The following is a 14626-nucleotide window of genomic DNA, read 5'->3' on the forward strand; positions in this document are numbered from 1 at the left end:
ATATAAAGATTATTCCTAATTAATATCTATTCTAATTAAAAGAAAATTTAATCATTAGTAAATAAAATTCTATTCTAGTTTAGATATTTTTATAACCAAGTTAGTGCCGATAATAATATATGTGCTTAGTATTCTTTGTATAATATTTCTAATATAAGATATATTTATCACATTAAAACTGAAAAATAAGCAATATAATAAATCGAGCAGTATTTCATTAATTATCAATTATATTAACTGAAAATTTATTAAATCTAAATTGTATAAAACAAATGAATTTTTAACGTAACTGTGAATTTCAAATTTTAAGTTATATTTTCAGTTTTAATAATATATTTTTTTATATTCTAATATGATTTAAACATTTTTGTAGTCAACGTTTTTTTTTTTATTTATATCACACTTAATATAATATGAAGCTATAATAATAAATTGTTAATAATAATTGTTAAGAATGAAGTAAAAAGTTTTATTGTAAAATATAAGTTAATGTAGCATATAAATTTCTTAAAACAATTAGATTGGAACTATAAATATGTATAATTTTTCAAATGAAAGAAAATTCAATGTATAGCATTGTATAACGTTATAAAATACAAATAATTAAATATATAAAATTATTTTTATTTATATTATAAATATTATAAATTTTATATTTTAAGTAGCAAAGGTGAGGCGATAAAGATTAAGCATTTAATATGAACTAACTTCATAAATAATTGAATTAATAAAACTAATTATAAAAAACTATTAAGATTTTAATAAGTTTATTTATTAAGTTCATAAACCATTAAAAGTCAAGTAAATATTTGTAAATATAATGGCTGACAACTTTATGATAAATAATTAATAATTAATGAAATAATATAAACTAAATTTGATTTAATAAAAGCTACAAACTGGTTGACTTATTAGATATGAATAATAAGAAAACGCATTATTATAAAAATTCTCTAATTATCAAATTAGATTATTATCTACAATACACAATGTAAGCATTTTGTAAAAAAATATTGCAAATTGTTAGTCTCCAAAAAAATGTAAAAAGCGAAATAATCTAATGTTAATTAACTTATTTAATTAAAAACTCAATAACAGATAATTTAATAAATTTCAATATTCTAACTTTGATTCTATTATATTTAGGTAGAATTCAGTTTTTAGTTGAAAAATTATTAATTTTGTGTTTTAATAATTGTAGCCACTATTATTTTAAATAATCCGAAATTTCCATCATATTTTATTTGAAGGGAGCTTCAAATATGATTTTTTCTATAATAAATATAAAATATTTGTTAGATATAATTATTATAATTTAATTAATTTAGTAATAATTTTACAAATTTTTAATTAAATGTAATTGGAACTACTACACAGTATTAGATCTTAGAGAGTCTTAACTTTTTACCTTAGTTGCGTAGTAGAATATAAGTTAGTTTTAATATATATTTAATTTAATAATAATAAATAATAATATTTAATAATAATTTAATAATAGAAATAGTAGTTTTAATAGTATGTTTGTTAATAGTACACATTTAAATGTTTTTTTTTTAGTTTAAAAGAAGATAATTTGAGATTTGAGTTTACTAAATCCATTCAAAAATATAATTTATATATTCATTATACATGTGGTGCTAAATATAATAATTACAAAATAAAAATACTATTAAGAAAATAATGTATTTTAAATATAAAATATTTTAAATTACTAAATATATTCATATGATAAAATTATACAATGCTTATTTATTTTTAATGCAATTCTCTATATTGTAATTTTGCAACATTAGAAACTTTAAAAATTTTAAATGTTTAATTAAAGATTACTACAGTAACAAAATTGAAAATGTTATTTAAATAAAACAAATTGAATGTAAATATTAAAATTATACAATTTATAGAATAAAGTAAAGTGTATCTGCATTGTATGATTTTATGTTATTGTACGATGATAATTTTTGTTTTATAATATACGTGACGAATAATAACATATTTTACATTGATGATCAACTATTTCGGATACATATGAAATGAAATATTATTCGTAATATTAAATAATCATTAACTTTTCATTAGATATTATGAAAATGTTTACGATTATAAATGTTTATTATACTTTTCCTTAGTCAAAAGACGTATATGCATAAATAAATAGTCAAGATTGACATGAAATATTGAATAGGATAATTTGATTTAAGAAAAATTTAACATTGACCTACTAATTGGTCAAGTTCAAGCAATGAAGAGATTCGTAAAAGATACTGGTCTTTCATGAGTTTCAATGCCAAGGTTACTAACAGAGTCGGAGAAGAAGATTATCAATATATTTGAGTGTTTATAACTCAGAAAAAATCTTATGTTGTTATTTGTTAAAAATAATAGTAATTTACAAAACTTTTATTATTTTTAAATATTTATGTATATTTTTTCCAAGGAATTTAAATTTAATTTTTCATATTTAATAAAATGATTTATATACTTCTCTACCGTAACATTCATATGTTGTCTTACATAATTTAGTATAAATAAGAGCTAATATTTAATTTATAATTAATGAGAGATTTAAATTTTTAGTAAGTCTAATAAATGATAAATAATAATATAAAATATTAAATATAAATATTGAGTAATTATAAATAGTTGCTATTTCATAAATCTTATTTCTGTTTACTTTTATTAAGATGTAATAGATTTACTCAAATACCTTAACTAAAATACGTAATAAGTATATTATACATTTTAATCAAATTATATAAATTTTCTATACGGTAATATGTTGTTTTGATGGCGTATACATTTTTGTATTTTCTTTTTTAAGAATTGAGAATAAATAATACAAAAAGATGCAATAGAAGACTTAATAATAAACATAATAGGTTTAAAGAACAAGTAATAAAAACTGTCTAAATAGAAAAATGAATTATAAAAATATTATTTTTACATAGTTTACAATGTATTTTTTATTTTCATTTTCTGTTTATATAATTTTTTTGGTACATATTTACAAATTAAACATATTTAAGACAATTAAAATGAAATAAGAATTGATCTTTTTAGTGCACGAAAAATTTATTAATTTAATTAGAGTGTTTTGTTGTATCTTCATGGTCTACATATAAGGATTTGTATAATCGAATGAAATTCCTAGCATATAAAAATACTGCAATTAGTTATTTATATAATTCCCATGTATTTGAATAAAAATTTAATAGGTGTAAAATATACTAAAAAAGTTGAAAAATATAACTTCATAATAATTTGTTGTATATTTAGATTATTGAATGCTTTAAAAAGTTAGATTGGTATTAAAAAATATATATTTTTTCTATTAAATATTAAAAGTTTTAGAGATTATCTTTTCTCAGGATCAAACCGCAAAGTAACAAACAATATATTAAAAATGTCGAATTGATAACAAACGCAAACTATATTTTCTAAATTAAGGATTTTAATATATAGTATATACTTAATTTTTAATTTATTAATTGTTATGCTTTGTATGAAAAGAAAAATTTATCTATAGTGTACTTCAAAATTATATAAAAATTATATACAAATTAATATTAAAATTAATGAACTACAATGTAATTATTTTTTATCATCAATGAATTATGAGTAGAAAAATAATTTTATACGGAATAATTTATTATTTATTAATAATTAATAAATAGAATATATTTTACAGTTTTTAATATTAAAAACAATGAAATAAATTGATATTTATACAATGAAATAAAATAAAATAAATGTAATTTTTCCTTTTTTACATTCAAATTTAGCTTGAAATAACAAAATATATTATGAAACATAATTGAATTTTGCATTTATAGTTGTAAAAATATTTTCATAAATTTTTAAATATAAATAATCAGATTTTTTGTTATTTGAATGTGCTTTTAAAATAATTAATAATTTTTATTGGTTGTATTTATAAGTATATTTGAAGTAAATGCAGAATAGTGTTAAATCTAAAAAATATCTCTTTTGAATTATTTATATTATATTGTATTTAATATACTAACAATCATATAATAATTAAGAAACTAGTTGGATTCATTTATAAAAAATTAATAAAAATATATATATTTCTATATTTATATTTCATATCATATATATAATATTTCATTTAGTACTTAGTACTATTGTAATTGATGAAATGAGTTAATTTTTATTATAACGTATAAGGCATAATTATTTAATTTATATTAATAAATTACAATAAGTAATTTTTAAATATGGACGTATACTAAATTAATATTAATTACTTCCTTTAACATTATAATATTGATCATATTATGAAAATAATGAATTAAGAATAAAGGTAGTACATATGTTGCATACACATACATATACAAATGTTACAAAGTAACATTGTACATTTGATTAGAAATTAAATAGCTTTTGCAATAATACATATTTCTTATACTTTTTTTGTGATAATAGATATTTAATATCTAGTTGAATAATTATTTTAAATTATTAAATAAATTTAATAGCATTCATAATTGATTTTGTTGTAAAAAAAATAGAAAACAATATCTAAATTAAAATAAATATGTATGGAATTACTGTTCATATATTTTCAGCATTTTGTAAATATTTTTAATTTAATTTGCTATTTGTTAGTTAAGTTTTATTTATGTACCAATTATATATATATATTTAAATATACACTATAACTGAATATGTACAAAATTCAATAAGTATCGAATAGTCATCCAACCATTCCAATCATGTCCAATCATTTTTGTGTATTAAATATATGTTAAATTGACATTGATAAATTAAATTGACAATAAAAATATTCATAATAAGTTAATAAATAATATTTTAAATCGCTACTATTAAGTAATAATTAATGTTTCAGATACGTAATAAATAATTATAAGTTTTATAAATATAAGATAGTACAAATTATTTGATATTTTTAAAGTAAATACTTCTTTTAATCTTTTAAATAAAAAATTTTAAAATATTATTTTTTGTTATTAATAATTTAAAAAAAAACAATGCGAAAACTATTAAAAACACCAGGTATTGAGAATAATTAATCCTAATTTATAATTGTTGTTGTTATAAATTGATGATAAAGAAATAATATCATATGTTTTACCAGTATTTTCCTAAAATATTTAAAACGATAGTAAAAACTGGAATTTTAAATACTATTAGATATAAGTATATTATATAAATAAAGTACATGGAACATATATGCTCTATCTTCTTTAATTAAACACTGAAGTAACTATAAGAGCACAACGTGCACAATTACATTTTTGCCAGTGCAGTTGTATCTGTTTATACATTAGTTTTCTCGAAAGAATAGTATTGAAAAATTGTCCATATAATACAGATTTGTATAATATCTATTAACATATTCTATAAATTTTTTATCCTTTTTGCGTCATGTTAATCTGATATATAGTTCAGTCTGCATTATATTTCTGAGAAATAATATAATAAATTATTTTATTATTTTATGTACATAATTATTAATAGTCCATTAAAATAGTGTAAATGAACTGTAAAACACAGAGCATTTCTGTTACTATATTATTAATAGTTAAAATTATCACTAGTCATTAGTGGTTATCTTTTTAAATTGTAGAAAATCACTTAGTATAATTGTTATTATTTAATAAAATTTTAATGGTATTTTCTTATATAAAATTTTGTTTTTAATTCAATTTCCTTCTCTTATATTCGAAAGACCATTACCAAACAGTTTCTTTATTTTGAATTTGCATATATATAATGAAACTCAATGATATTGCTACAGATACGTATGAATACAAGTGTTTTTAAATTTAAGTAATATTTTTTGAAAAAATTTTTAGGACTACTATACTAAAAAATTTTTAACATATTTTATGATTAACGTATATAAATTAACGATTTTATCCAGGTTTACTAAAAGAAATAGTGTAACATTATTATTGATATTAAAAATTTATAAATAGACAATATAAATTTTATAATAATTAAAGTGTAAGAACAATAAACGGAAAACTAATGCTGATATCGATGTTCATCTTAATCCCCTCTTTTTATAAAATTTGCTTTTACATTTGTCATCCTTGTCAGTTATTGATTTACCTAAATTTACTTTACTCAATGACATTCTTTTTATGTGTTTTGTGCAGTAATCAATTCACAGCCAATTATTGATTTTAAATATTTATCATTCTCCTTCATTATTGTTGGGTTTCGTCGTTTCACAATTGATTTTCTTACAATTCTTATGGAAATATAATCGTAGTCAGGGTTATTTATTAATTATCTTCAATGTGATAGTGCATTGCTTTAATTTTAGATGAATATTAATTTTTATATTTTTTCAATATAGATTTTTATTGAAATATATATATATTTAAATTATTACTTGAATAAAGAATAAAATTATCGTTTATCGAAATTTGCAAATTGATCAAGTAATTAAACATAATATAATTTTTTTATTTTATGACGGATAACAAGTATTAATAAAATTATAAAATGATATATTTAATAAATTATTTAATATTTCTCAATAAATGTGTTATCAGTCTTTTGAGCAAGTAAATTTAAAATAAATTCTTTACTATTAAAAGATTGTCTAAGCTTGTTTTAAATTCTGAAATTTAAGAAAATTTAAAATCAACAAGTTTTAATATCTTTGTTTAGGTAATGTAAAAATTGTAATTGTCACAAAACGATAGCGATTTTGGAAAATTCTTTGAATGAAAATATTTCCAAGTTTTTATCTTAAAAAGATAGGTCAAAATAATATGAACTAACGATTTATCGCTTATTAATATCAGTAACCTTTTATATTTCTAAAGATCAATTTATATACAGAAATGAAAGTAACTAATTTATAAAATAATTTGAATTATTATTTCAAATATTTTATTTATAATACTAATATTAGGATGTGATATAAAAAAGATATTTACTACGTCTATTACAATTTATAAGTTAAATTAAATTAAATTTGTATATCTAAAATTTTTTAATTTTTATTATCAAAAACATAAAGATATTGTAAAATAATTAAAATATTACATTATTAACAAATAACAATGCTGAATTTTCAAAAAATAGATTGATAATAAATTTGATATAAAATATAGTATCTCAAATATTAACATAAAAAAATTATTACAAAAATTTATTAAAATAAACTATTAATATTTTTATTATTACTATTATTTTTAATTATCAGATAAACTTTTATCAATCAAATATTAAATTAAATTATATATAACTAGAGATTTTAATAAATATTTTAATAAATTTTAGGAATGTATTAATTTTTAATATAAGATATTTATCGACATTTTTTGTGTATTTATATCCTTTTAACAACTACTTTGACTAACATCAAATTTATAACTAGTTAAATTTGGTTTGTGCTTTAAATTTTGAATGATATAATACTTTAAAAAATGAAATATTTTTAATTGTATTTTTTATTTATAATTATTTTTGCTTTTTTTCAATTGTATGTATTACTTTTTTTTGTTTGAAAAACATTATATCTCTATCAACAAACTGAAATTTTATTGTGTATTTGAATAAATTTATAAACAGATATATAGAATTAAAATTACAGGCAAATTAATGGGTTACTAATTAATATAACTATTCTATTAATTTTTATTATAATAAGTATAAGTATAAAATAATATAATTGAGTTTTAAAAATTTTGTGTTATTACATAGTATTTTTTTTCAATTCATATAAAATACATAATAAAAATACTTATTTAATTATTTTTAAATATCAAAAAAGTTAAAAATTAGAATTAAACTAAAAGAAAAAAATATTAAACGCTCAATGAAGGAGCAACTATTAGTTACGTTCTCAAATTATTATCTTGCAGCCATGAAAGTGTAGGACGAAGATTGCTACAAGGTAAAAAGAAATACATAATCGAGAATGAATACTATAGGGGATTTGAAAAACTAGTTACTTAGACCTTCACAGAGTGTTATACAAGTTTTTCGTATGTGTCAATAGAAACTTTTAGTGTCTTTTTATATAAAATATGCGGTGATGATGAATAATCTTAAAAATATATCTATATATTATTCCATGGCCAAACTAGTAAACTTATCAGTAAGCCTGTTGTTGTACTTGAACATTGTCTTATATCTTAAGAATTTGCTGTTTCAAATATCAATCACTGGATTTTCTCGTTGTTTGTAAGAAACGAAAAAAGAAACTCATAAATATGTGCAATATATGAGAATTTATATACAAATATTTGAAATAGTACAAAACAGATCATTTTTGTATTATCATTTTTCATTTTCAGTATTATAATTGTGTTTAATTGTATGTATAATGATGTTTGTTAAAATTATAATTTAAAAAGTATATGACAATTAATGTCTTTTTACTCGAATGACGTTATACATAAAACTATAATTTATATAAAATTATAAAGTAATAGTAGAATAAATAATTATATAATCTTACTACATCTGATAAATTCTATATGATATAAATACAAGTATAATAGTAATATAAAAAATTATTTGATATATAAAAATTATATATAAAAACTTAACAGTAATATCTAAATAAAAACAAATAATAATTGAAATAGTCAATTTTTTTATTATATTATTTAAGCAAGAAAAAAAAATATGTATATATATTTATAATGAAAAACATAATTAATTTAGATAAATTAGACATATACTTTAATTTATCTTTTAATCGTGTGATTTAAATATAAACAAAATAAGAATGCTTTTTTAAAAAAATCATTATAAATAATTCCTTTTAACAATTGAACACGATTGTTTTACTATGATTGATTTGTAAAATACTATTTTTTTTCATGAATATTTTATAAATTTTTCTGTTATCAATTTAATAATTATCTAAAAGCTATTTTTTATTAAGATAATGTTTAAAATAATTATGTTATTGCACTGAAACATTTGGTGACCTCATCAAAGACATTTGTTATATAGACACAAATTCGTATGCGACCTTCAACTTTGATGCCATTTCGTTATATATCTGTAGTTTAACGTAATGTCACGAAAGAAGGAGATCCTCAAGCGTGCACATGTTCAAGGCTTTAGAGTAGCCAGTGTTCTTTATACGGATTGTGCGAGTCGAGGTCAACAATTGACAGGCAAATCGTCAGGCCGAAGAGGTCAAAGGAAAATACTACGCGCGTGCATTCGTGTTGTATAAACATATGTACGAAAAAAAGGAAAAGATCAATTTTCTTCCAAAAAGTTAATATTAAAATATTCTACAAAACTAACTGTGAAACAAACTAACTAATTTGAGAATATGATGCTCGTAGATTTATTGCTTAACTCATATTTTATCTTTTAATACAAATATAATAAATTAATGTACAATCATTCATTTACATGATTAATTAAAAATAATTCAATTTTTAGAATTACAAATTTGTCCATTGTTTTACATTTCTTTTGCTGTGAGTAGATGCAATATTAGTACAAAAAATGACAAATAAATATATTGTATTATTAAAATATTATAAGAACAAAACCATTTTTCATGAAATTATTCTAATATATTCGTACATAGTAATAATTATTTTAATTTATACATATTGTAATTGTTTTTCATGTTCTAGAATAAGTGTCCTTTTATTTTTCTGCTTCATCTGTGGAAGAAAAATATATTTTATAGATCATTTTCAGTTAATTGTAGTCATAATTTTTTATTTGCTTATTTTTGTATATGGTGGCTTAAATTTTTTAGTGTGAATATAAAAATAATAAAATAATCATTAGTGTTGGAACTTAACAAAAATAATTTCAAATCTATGATTAAAATAATTGAATACTTTCAGATTTATTTGTAGAAATTTAATTATTCTAATTTAATTTATATGTCACATTGTTTTTATTAAATTAAAATTAAAATAAAAAATAATACCCTATGTTATAACATACACGTTAATAATTTTCTCAAACTTTTTAAAGTTTTTCTTTTATTCAAGTCTTACGTTAAAACAACATATTTGATGATTGTATATTACAATTAACAACTTTAATTTTACTAAATTTTTGACTTTTTAGAATAACTAAAAATCATAGATTTTAAACAGACTAGAAAAGGTCTTGTCAAATTTGATTAAACAAGAATATTACAATAAATGATCTGTACAATTATGTATATAGTCTTATGACTCAAGTACATTCCGTATATTATGAATTAGCTCTTTATCATCCTAACAATATTAATTTTTCATTATGAAATCTATATCTGTATTATTCATATACAGTTACTAGACACTCTATATAAAATTTTGTATAAAGTTCTAATCTAAGAATGAAGTTTAATATACGAGTAAACATTTTTATTTACTTTCAAGTGCATGAACTAGAATTAAATGATATAAGATTCTGATATACAGATAAATGATGGTATAATATATTGATGCACGGGCATATAATGATGTATGATACTTCTGTGAGACTGTTTTTAGGATCTTCTGTCTTAGGGATATTGATTTATTCTTACTGTATTTTGTTTTGCTTAATTATCGCAATTTGAATCAACCATTATTATGTTCTAATAAAAGAACGAGCCTCATTATGATATATGATGTAATAGTATTTGAAAATATAATTTTCATAGATATAAGATATTTGGTAAAATTAAGCTTTTAGAATATTATTTAGATACGTGTAGAACTTATAATTCATGTGGAGTATAGAATATTATTTAGATATAAGATTACCTAAAGTATATAATATTTTAAGATATAATTTCCCTTTTATATAATCCATATTTTATAATGAAACTATTTACAAATGTTACCCTAACTATAGATTATATATAGCCGCACAAAAAACCAATTGCTTACATAGTAACCACCTCTTTCAATATTATACTAAAGTAGTAAAAGTACAAATGTTAAAACATATTTAAATAAATTAGCTAAAATTATTCCGATTTCGAAACTTACAAAGAAAATAGGTAAATCGTAGTGTTTAAATATAAAAATTTGTTAATGCATTGGATTAATTCTATACAAAAATATTATATAGGTGTTATATACTTATTCATAATATAAAAATACAATTCTCTCCTCACGTTTCATTACCAAATACTTCTTTTCTTTTTTATTATATATCGTTTTGATATTCTAGTTCAGCTACAGTAAACAAATTTATTAATATAAAAAAATCTATTTCTATTTAATACATTAAATGAGTATTTTCGGTTATTTTAGTATTATTGCTAATATTTTATTAATGTCGTAATCTTCATATATTTTGATTCAATTTATGGTAGTTGTAAACATTCGCAAATATTAAAATATCACAAATTGTTTAAATACATTATTTTTATCTTATTATTATTAATAAATATAAAATATAGATTTTTTTTTTTATAAATATAATAATAAATAAAAAAATCCATATATTCAATAGTAAAATCTTGTAATATATAATACCTAATATAGTTTGTAATCAGATTTGCAATTTTTGATTGACTATTAATTTAAAATACTAATTAATAAGAAGAGAGAAAAGTTCATGGACTTTTCTTTTAATATATTACATATATCAGAATTAGAAAATTGAACAATTGTATATTTGATATAATTTAAAAACTGAATGTTGATATAATATCTTATTTTTTATTCTATTATTTATGATATGTTTTTATGATGTGTGCTCATTAATGTAAGTTATTTATATTGGATCAATTTATGAATATTTAATCATATTAAATTGTTTACCAAACCTTTTTAGTATAAATTGAGTTTCTTCTCAATCTTTTCAAATAAAATCATGTATGATTAAAATTCAATATCTATAATATTTTAATTTATTGGCTTTCAGATATAAAGTAATTACAAAAGGAAGTAGATTAATTATAGATAAAAATTTATTTATATACAATTGTTTATTTATTTATACTTTTGATTTTAAATGGATAGCCGTTTACTGATTTCAATTATTTCAAGTTGTTTAAAATTTTGTTTAATTATATAAAAAATTTCTGTCTAACTTAACTGAAGAGTTAATTTATGTTCCAGATATTTCTGTTAATTTTTACTATTTCTGTTAATTAAAAATAATATTTATTAAAAAAAAAATTAAAATTAGACAGATTTCATTTTTTTTGTCAATAAGTTATAATTTATTATTTAGACTGGACAGGCCATTACTGTAGACGGAGAATTTAATTTATAACAATCAATATGTTTGATTATATAATAGATACAAATTATTCCGATTTTGGAACAATAAGAAGTTTTGTGAATTTTTTTTTTTAATCAAAAACGATATTTGTATATAATTGTATAAATGATTAAATTTCAATATACTCATTGGCTTATATTAATATAAAAATTTCAATTCAAAATTTTAAAGTTTTAAATTATTTCTGTTTTTTTATTACTTGATTTCAATTTTCTTTGAGTTCATTTAATAAGGAAACATTGTAATTATTCTGATGTTAATTTACTATTTCTTATCTTACTCCAATAACATATGTAACAAATTTATATTTTATTATAATTGATAATTTTAATTATATATATATATATATACTTAAGGTAAAATTGCTAATTAAATCAGTTTAACTAAGAATTTTGAGATTTAATATTTAAATAAAATTTAGATAGATATAATTTGAAAAAATTAAGATTATTTTGCAAATTTACTATAAAAAAGTGTCTAAAAATCATTGTGTGTAATTAATAACATATTTCAATATTTATTTATAATATTTTATTATAATATATCATAAATTGTAAGTCTGTATAAATTACGCAATTAAATCAATGCAAATTATCTAGTATTTTAATTATTATTAAAACTATACATTTATTAAATACTGCAGTTCATTATTAACTAGTAACATACTCATAGTTTTTTTATAAAAATTCTACACAATATAATGTTTAAATTTTTAATCTTTTTTGTTTATATTTTCAATTTATGTGTAAAATATATAATTGTAATTATTCGTTGATTTACTGTTTATAAAATTTATCTTTTAATTATTGAATAATGTCTGTGTAATTCATAAATAAATATAAAATTATTAAATGATTAAATTGTAAATATACTGGATAATAAGAATAGTTATATTATATTATAATATAAAAAATAGTTTAAATTATTTGAATTTAAACATAATTCTTCAAATACAAATATTTCAAATAGATACTAAATTAAATATACATGTTCTTTTTATATAACTATTATTGACTGAAATTGATTACGATTTATTAAATGAAAAATGATAAAAAGTTGTTAATGAACAGTTTTTATAATTAATGTATATGTAATAAAATTAGTAAAAAAAAATGATTCCGGCCAGGATCGAACTGGCGACCTTCTGCGTGTAAAGCAGACGTGATAACCGCTACACCACGGAACCCTGATGACTATGATTTATTTATTTTAGTAAATATATCATAAAAAGAAATTATATAATCATAATTTAATAAAATATTTTTCTTTACTATAAACTATAAGATTTATTCATTTTAAAAATAAAAAATAATTAAAAAAATGATTAATCTTAGGTTAATATCGTTTATAAGAATGCTATATTCTGATATTGTTAAATAATTTAATCATATTTTTATATAAAATTTTATTATTTAATTATTCCTCTTATAATTATTTTAGATAACCTTATGAAAGTTTATATTGTTTATTCAAGCAGAATAGAATTATTTATATTAAGTATAAAAGTGCTGTAAACAATTTTATCAAATAAGATTTGAACTTTATTATGTATGCAATAATTATTTTTTATTTTGAAATATATACATGTTCACAAAATTATTTATATAATATTTCAAAAAGTTAAAAATTTCTACAAATATTATTTACTCGTTAAAGATAAATTAGCTATTTAATATTGTTTTTATAATTTTTAAACTAAGACTTATAATATATTATAAACCAGTAATGTAAAACAATGTAATCGATGTATAAATTATACAAATAACCAAAATGAAGAAACTGTTTCTACAAAATGTAGAAATCGTTACATGTTCTAATTTATTGTGAATTAAGCGACACTAGTGGTGTGATTAATAACATTGGTCGTTACTTTGTCACATCTTCTTTGTTCGTATATTGGTTTTTCAAGGACCTTTCGAGTGTGTCTAATTAACCACCGTCGATTCTCATTCGCCTTCAAGATCCTTTTTACGGCTTAAGTTTGATAATGCTTGTGGGTGTTTCATAATATAAAAATACAACTTCCGTTTTCAGTTTATTTTAATTTTTATCTAGCTATTGCTTAACTCTACAAATTATCTAATGTTATAGATTTGAAATAATGCAATGTTAATCAATAGTAGTTAAACTACTTAATAATTGCATTATTATTTGGTTTAATATTAATAATATTTTTTTATTTCATTTTTTGTGTATGGTTCTACATAAGCGGCAAGAAGTTGAAAGGCAGAGTACGAAAAGAAATTTTATGGGTTCTTCGCTATTTATCAAGGATATCTATTAAAATATTGTGGTAAGGAAAATAGAATAAAAAAGAAAAAGAAAGGGTAAGACGGAATTGTAAATAAAAAGTAGAAAAAGAAGTAAATTAAAGAATGTACGAGATAAATGAAACTAAAAAGTGCAGAAAAATAGAACCTAATAA

The 14626-nt window shown here is 18.9% G+C and overlaps 1 non-coding gene across 1 annotated transcript; it reads right to left on the bottom strand.

The window, feature by feature from the left end:
- Window positions 1-13314: 13314 nt before the first annotated feature.
- Window positions 13315-13387, bottom strand: TRNAV-UAC (transfer RNA valine (anticodon UAC)). Its single transcript has one exon. It is a non-coding gene; the product is annotated as a tRNA-Val (tRNA).
- Window positions 13388-14626: the final 1239 nt, after the last annotated feature.

The sequence above is a fragment of the Ceratosolen solmsi genome, unplaced genomic scaffold, assembly GCF_000503995.2.
Source record: "Ceratosolen solmsi marchali unplaced genomic scaffold, CerSol_1.0 scaffold6, whole genome shotgun sequence".
NCBI classification, from domain to species: Eukaryota; Metazoa; Arthropoda; class Insecta; order Hymenoptera; family Agaonidae; genus Ceratosolen; species Ceratosolen solmsi.